We start from the raw sequence: 7,775 nt of genomic DNA, 5'->3' as shown, positions 1-7,775 counted from the left end.
GCAACATCAACAATTAAGATATGCAGATGACACCATACTACTACTGGGGAAAATTGTAGACTTGAAACAGTTGCTGTTGTGTGCCTTCAAGTCGTTTCCCACTTATGGCGAACCTAAGCTGAACCTATCACAGGGTTTTTTTGGCAAGATTTGTTTTGAGGAGGTTTTCTGTTGCCTTCTTCTGAGGCTGAAAGCATGTGATTTGCCCAAGGTCGCCCACTGTGTATCATGGCCAAGTAAATCATCCAAGCCATGATATTTCCTATCAACATGTATGGATTTAAGAGCTGGACAGTAAAGAAAGCTGATGGAAAGAAAATACTGTAAACTGATTTGGAGATGCGGTGTTGAGGATACTGTGGATGGCCAAAAAAACAAACAAATGGACCCTCGAACTGATCAAGCCTGAACTCTCTCGAAGCCAAGATGAAGAAACTGAGACTATTGAATTTTGTCCACATCATGATTAGACATGACTCACTAGAAAAAACAATAATGCTAGGAAAAGTAGAAGGTAGTGTTTTTCACTCACATCATTGACTGAGAGATAGTAAAAACCTGATTCTGAATCAGAACCCAGAGCCTAATTTCTCTCATAACTCTGCAAGTCGTCCTGAAATGCGCAATGCTGGATTAATATTCTGTTTTCAAACCAGCCCTTATCTCCAGTGATGGGTAGTACTTGGATGGGATATTGCCAATGATTACCTGGTGCTATAGGCTATATTTCAGAGGAAGGAAAAGGCAAAAACAGCCCAGGTATTCCTTGCTAAAGAATACCCTATGAAATTAATGGGGACTCCATAAGTCAACAAGTGACTTGAAGGAACATATACACAACTGTTTCATATTCACAATTGCTACTTAGTCATGATTGTGATACTATTGCCACCATAGTCTAATATGGGGTGAAACAAACTGGTATAAAACGCCGGCTTCCGGGCATCTTGAGAGTGTGGTGTGTACAGCCAATGCACACCCCCAACATGCCTGGAAGCCAGCTTCAAGCCAGGCAGCTGCCCATAAATGGGCCAGCTTCTGGCAGCATTGTGTTCACACACTACATGCCTCTGGAGCACCTTAAAGCCAGCTTTCCAACATGGTGTGTGTGTGTGGGGGGGGGGGGGGGAGCCGGCTTTTCACCTGCACAAAAAGGAGCGGTTGTTTGCTCCTTTTTCGGCTAACAAAAAGGTGGATTGGGGCTGTGGTGTGCGGTTGCTGCAGCCCCAATCTGGTTTTGTCAGGGGATGTCTGTTTCACCCCTATATTTAACTAAGGGGCGAAACAGACCACCCTGAAGGAACAGCCCCAATCCAGCATTTTTACGGCACAAAAGCAGCAGAAAGCTGCTCCTTTTTGCACTGGGAAAAGGAGTCTTTGCAGCCACCATGGTGGTTGTTTTGCATTTCAGCAGTGTGTGGCATCTAATTGTCATAAGGCCACAATGCCACAATGCTGCCTGCCATGTGGTTGGGCAGGTGGCATGACACAGGATTGGGGACAGAGTCAGGACATGCGGCATGTGGACGCCATGCCGCCAGCCCCAAGCCACTGGGAAGCTGGCTCTTTTTGCAGGACTGTACTGGTAGTAAGTAACTGATACAGGATTCCAATCTACATCTTAGTCCTAGGATAAATCAAGTTAAGGAGGATCCCACTTGCACCTGTACCAATTTGTTCAGAATAATCCATAATAAGACTGCTACTGTATGGTTGGTTTTGAGAACATATATATTTTAATTGTTTGTTTTTTATTGTCAAGTTTTAAAAGTGTTTTTATCTTGTGAATCAGCTTGCAATCCTTTCTGTGAGAAAGGCAGCATAAAAATGGAATAAATAAATAAATAAAATTAGATTTGAGGCTCACACCTTGGGAAATTACTTTGGACTATAGATTACAGAATCCCTTAACCAACATATTCAATAGATGTTCTGGCTGGTGGATTCTGGGATCTGTAGTCCAAAAACATAAACAGGCAATAAAAATCAACAAACCAGTCACAGGATTTCCCTGTGAATGATTTGTTGCTGTTTATTACCTGTTTATTCCCAGGATAGTGGCACTTTAATTGCAACATTGTGTGAAAATGTTAATCGCAATTGTGCGATTTTCACTGTTTAAACCCCTGATTTTCCCCATGTGATAAAGTCCATATAGTTAGCTTAGTAGCAGAAACCTAATTACTGAATTGTTATGTAAAAGTTCATATAGGATACTGGTACACATTTCTGCTTGACAATGATTTCTTATCACTGGCTTCTGTCTGGCTCCTTGTTATCTTTCCAAGGCAATGTTAGGGTGTAGATCTCACTGGGTGAAAAGAAGTGGAATAAGCTGGTTAAGGCGAGTGGTGGAAAAATCCATCTTGCCATCCATCCCATATATTATTATGAATGACAACCATCAGAGTGACCTTGAGTCCTTGAATAGAGAATAGCACAGATTGCAGTTCACTTTCAGAGCTGGGAAGAATTTTGAGTGATTCAGTATTTGACCCAGTTTTACCAATGTACCCTGCAGACAATACATTTAAAAAAAGAATTGGCCAAAGTTCTTTTAAAGTTAAAGAAAGAGATGTCTTAATGGGGATCTCTCATTGCCTACAATTAGGAATGAAAAAAGTTTATTTCAATCCTATTTACATAATACTCCAGCTGTTCTGATTTGACAGGGATGATCCCAATTAATCCTCTTTCATCCCACTTTTTAAGCTGTTTTTAAAATGTCCCTGATTCTCTCTTCTCCTACCTCCGCTTTCCCCCTTTGTCCTCAACTTGTGGGTGAGCGCCTTCAAGTCACCCTATTATATAAGTCACCAAGTTGACTTACGGCTATCCCATGAATTTCACAGGGTTTTCTGAGGCAAGGAATACTCAGAGGTGGCTTTGCCAGTTTCTTCCTTTGAAATGTAGCCCACAGCAGCTGGTATTCCTTGGCAGTCTCTCTTCCAAGTACTAACCAGGGCTTTGCTTCCAAGAACAGAGAAGATCTGGTGCCTCAGCTTACTTCTGCTCAAAGTGCAAAAGCAGCTTGCACTCAATAACTCAGCAGGCGGGAAAGCAGAGGAGGGGGGCAAATCTTCTAGCTTGGGTGTTTCTTCATGAATAACTTTTATCATCATGACCACACTCTGATTTCATGTGTCCACATGTGTCCCAGTTTTCATCTCAAATGTTGGAGGGTAAGATCTGGCTATGTCCCCATAACCAGATGCAGACCAATGACTTCATCTGCTGAGACTTCCAGAGGACTACAGCAGATCTCAGTAGAAGATGTCCTGTTCTGCATCTGGCTACAAGGACATAGCCAGACACTTCTCCAACCCCCCCTCACTCTCCACCAGCAATGACATGGCTATGGCAGGATCTATCACAGAACAATGGTGAATCCTGGAAGTGGAGACGAGAGCTACAGCATAAACCTGCATGTTCTTCCATGTAGGATCTTGGCTGATGAATGTGTATATGTCAGTTTTTGCATTATATTTCCTTCTCTCCCCCCACCCCAACCCTTGCATACATTCACTCCATACTAATTATGTTCATGCCACCACAACCATACAACTTCATAGATTTCCACTCCTCACATTCCTGTTCTGACACAGTTATTCTAGTTGTTGTTGAACTGCAAGTTCCAGCAGCATTGGGTGGGATCTTCATTAGCAAATAAATAAATAGCCATGCACATAGAAAGCATGCGTGTCAGCACGAAAGTGAGGGTAAAACTCATGTAGATAACATGAAGTGGATATGTAGCCCTTTCATATCATTTAGGTAAATGTACTTGTTGGCAGCCAGTGTGATGTAGAGGATAGAGAAATGGACTAAGGCTGGGAGAAGTGGGTTGAAACTGCTACTTGGTCATGAACGTCCAGAGAAACTATGGACATGTCTCCAGCATAATGTATCCTACAGAGTTACTGTGAGGATAAAGTGCTGGTGGTGGTGAGGGTCATACATGCAATTTGAGCGCTTGAAAAAAAAGGCAAAACGGTGTTGTTGTTAAGAATATAGACAAGATCAAAGAAGGTCACAGAACTGCCCTGAGCTTCTTGGAGGAAAGGTACGATGGAAATAGGATGGAGAAAGAAAGAAAGAAAGAAAGAAAGAAAGAAAGAAAGAAATGCTCATCCAAGGCAAAATGGTGATCTCCAAAAGAGTGAGAACTCACCGTGAACATGTAGGCACACCAATTAAATTTCCCATTCTCATTTTCCAAACAATGAGTAGATGTGTTCCTTGAGATACGGCATCACCAAGCTCACAGAAGTTTCTTGCTATGCAAGACACATGCTGGCTGCAACTAGTTCTGAAGTCTTGCCAAAGTTCATAAAGTAACAACATGTCAGGTAATTATGTTGGAGTGAATTCAAAACAAGGGAGAAGCCATGCAGAACCTACATCCTCCCACCCTTGCCATGTCCTGTGAATGTTATTGGTGACAAATCATTGTGGCAGCAAAGGGAGTGAACTTCTGCAAGACCTCATGACTTCTGCCTTTATTCCAAGCCACCCATGGACAGTTCCTTTGCTCTCGGGTTGACATTCATCAGCCAGCTACCGAGGTGTCATAAGCGACGCATGGTGAAAATCTTAAATCTTCCTGACTCTGACATGTAGTAGTGGGGATAATGAGCATTTCCAACCAACAATGAAGGGGGGGGGATATCCCAGCATAATTAGATTTCTCTGACATTCCCCCCCCCCCGCTCCCCAAATTTTGCAAACCTGTTTCAATTCACGTCGCTAGGGTCACACACACACTGCAGCTTCCGATGGGGAAGAGAAAGCAACAGCAGCATTTCAGAGCTCTATTTAATTCCCTCAACAACACAGCCTCATTTTTTTCAAAATCAATAAAATTCAGAAGTTGACAAGGTAAGTTTTTTCTTTTAAATTATAGTTCTCTCCCTAAATCCTCATAGGAAGTTACCTTTCCACTTTAGCTGTTTTCTTCTAAAGTGATGTACCACTTTCTGGTTTATCAAAAGTAACTGCCTTTAAAACCATTTCTGAATGCTACAACCTGCTTGCAAGTGATACAAAATGCACGGTTGCACTGTCCTCCTGTCCATGTTGTGTTACCTCAACACCTGCAACAGAGCACAAAACACACAAGCCAGCAGTTGAACCATATGACATTCCTGTTGCACAATCCAGTAAGGCCGTTCCCAGTAACTATAAAAGTAGTTTGAAAGGTTGCAACTAAATACAAAAGGAGAATCATGTACTCCCATTAAGTTAAAAGTGTACTGTACTGTAATTACACCTTTATTATCAGAAAAGCAGTGGAACAAGGAACTTATTAGTAACTAGTTACTTCAAAGCTCTGATAAAATCAGATACCAAAAAATAAAATGGAAGAACCATGTAAGAATAAAGCAGCAATAGTACAGAATAGAATTATGGCAAAAAATAAAGTCCTGGGGGAAAAAAATCAAAGAAACCATCATCATCTGACTGCAGCAGATATGAGTATATAACCATTTAAAAAAGCCTTGTTAGATCAAACCAAAGCTATACCTAGTCCAGCATTCTGTTCCTATCAGATGGCCAGTAAAGCCCACAAGCAGGACGTGAAGAAAACAGCATCTGTTTGGGGGTTCTGGAAACTGGCTGGGAGAAGAGAAGGTTAAGAGGTGATATGATAGCCCTGTTTAAATATTTGAAGGGATGTGATATTGAGGAGGGAACAAGCTTGTTTTCGGCTGCTCCAGAGAACAGGACCCAGAACAATGGATGCAAACTGCACAAAAAGAGATTCCACCTCAACATTAGGAGGAACTTCCTGACAGTAAGGGCTGTTTGATAGTGGAACACACTCCTTCGGAGAGTGGAGGAGTCTTCTTCCTTGGAGGTCTTTAAATAGAGGCTGGATGGCCGTCTATCAGGGATGCTTTGATTGAGAGTTCCTGCATGGCAGGGGTTGGAGGGGATGGCCTTTGTGGTCTCTTCCAACTCTATGATTCTAGGAACTGCAGTAAAAAAATACACTTTCCCATAATATGAGGAACTGTACCTGTCAGAGACTAACTTAGGCCTTCTTCACACTGGCCATTAAGTCTGGCCTGGGGGTGAAGTCAGAGGATTGCATCCAGATGACTCATGCCCGATTCTGCCCCAGGGCACCATGATGCCACATGACGCTCCACATGGCACACAGCATCATGGCACTCCTCTGGCGTGCAGTTGCTGCAGTCCCGATCTGGCATGAAAAGGGGTGGTCTGTAGAGCCCTTATTCCAGAACTAAACTGAAGCTTTATTCATGGTAGAGGTTTTTGAACACACAGATTCTTTGACATTTATTCTGAGGAATGTATCACATAAATGGATGTGCATTCAGTAACACTGAGGTTCTGATGCGCTTTAAAAATCTCTTTAATAATCAGTATCCAGTGGTTTGTCAACAATCTGGTAATTATTCATACATGTTATTTTTAGGAAAAGAATGGCCAACTCTGTTGAGACAGGGCCAACTTGTACTCTTATGAATTCTCCTTATGGTCTGCAACCCCATATCCAGGTGCACTGGAAGTGATACTGCATTCCTTCATGTTGCCATTTCTGTCTATGCAACAGCTGAAAATGAGAGTGGGAGGAAGTTCTAGGGATAGAAAGAGAGTAACTGCCACAATTTGTGGGCAGTCTTTGGTGGTGTGACACAATTTTCAGCTTGAAAGCTACCTAAAATTCAAGCCGTCAATAAAATATATGGGGGTCTCAAGATGCTTCAGGTGAACAGCAGTGGATTTTAAGGCTGTAAAAGTGGGATATAGATGCACATGTGGCCCACAGGTCATAATTTCTCTGTCTCTGGTTGAGGAGAAAAGACATAGCAGATCTGTCTTGAATATTTCCCAAGCAAACGTATCTGACAAAGAAAATCTAACAGGTTTGTTGTTTTATTGCTGACAGAAGGCCACTTAGGAGCTGGAACTGAACAGTGTTCTCATGTTCCAGGTAATTTTAATGGCCCAAGAGGAGACTTTGGGTCTGAGTGGTTCTTGTCTGGAGGACAAACCCTGTCTTCTAAGAGTTTTGCCAAGTCATTGGCTATGGAATCCTTCCTGGATAAAATCTTGCCTGCCTTATTATTAAAGCTGTGCCAAAGACACAGAGGCTGCCTTCATACCCACAGTCCACCAAAGAGAGTCTTCAGGCTGCTCACCAGCTTATATCTTAGGCCAAGTTTCTATGAGCCTTTCCACTGATTCAGGAATTGTTTTTAGATCTGGTCTGGCAAGTTGAGGCACCAGGCTTGCCAGATGCCATGGCTGGGAAGACTGCCAGCCCAAGCGTGGGGTGCCTGCATCTCCATTTCCTCATAATGGCTATAAAGAGCTAGTAGTCACAAGGAATATGAGTGTGTATTTGTATATGCTTTCAAATTATCTATCAATATGTGACAACCCCACAAATTTGATAGGGCTTTCTTAGGCAAGACACATGGTTTGCTATTTCCTGGGATGTGTTATTGTGAAATAGCTGTTTTGCCAATTTAGTTAATCTGCTAGACATATTCACTACTATTTCCTTCACATTTTTTCAATATTTAAAACCTCTGTCTTCCCCTTGAAGTGAAACAGGGATGAACAGTGTGAACATAATGCTTAGGATCACAGAAAATCATGATAAACCAAGTCAACCAATTAGTCCACGTAGCCCAGACATTAACATTTCTTCTGACTTCACCAAAGACTTAAGCAGAAGTCTCTTTCTTAATTCTGCTACCAGAGATCCTTCTAAATTTTAGATCCTGAGAATACTGTAGGCT

Source organism: Sceloporus undulatus, chromosome 5 (assembly GCF_019175285.1).
Source record: "Sceloporus undulatus isolate JIND9_A2432 ecotype Alabama chromosome 5, SceUnd_v1.1, whole genome shotgun sequence".
Lineage (NCBI taxonomy): Eukaryota > Metazoa > Chordata > Lepidosauria > Squamata > Phrynosomatidae > Sceloporus > Sceloporus undulatus.
This window is presented reverse-complemented; position numbering follows the sequence as displayed.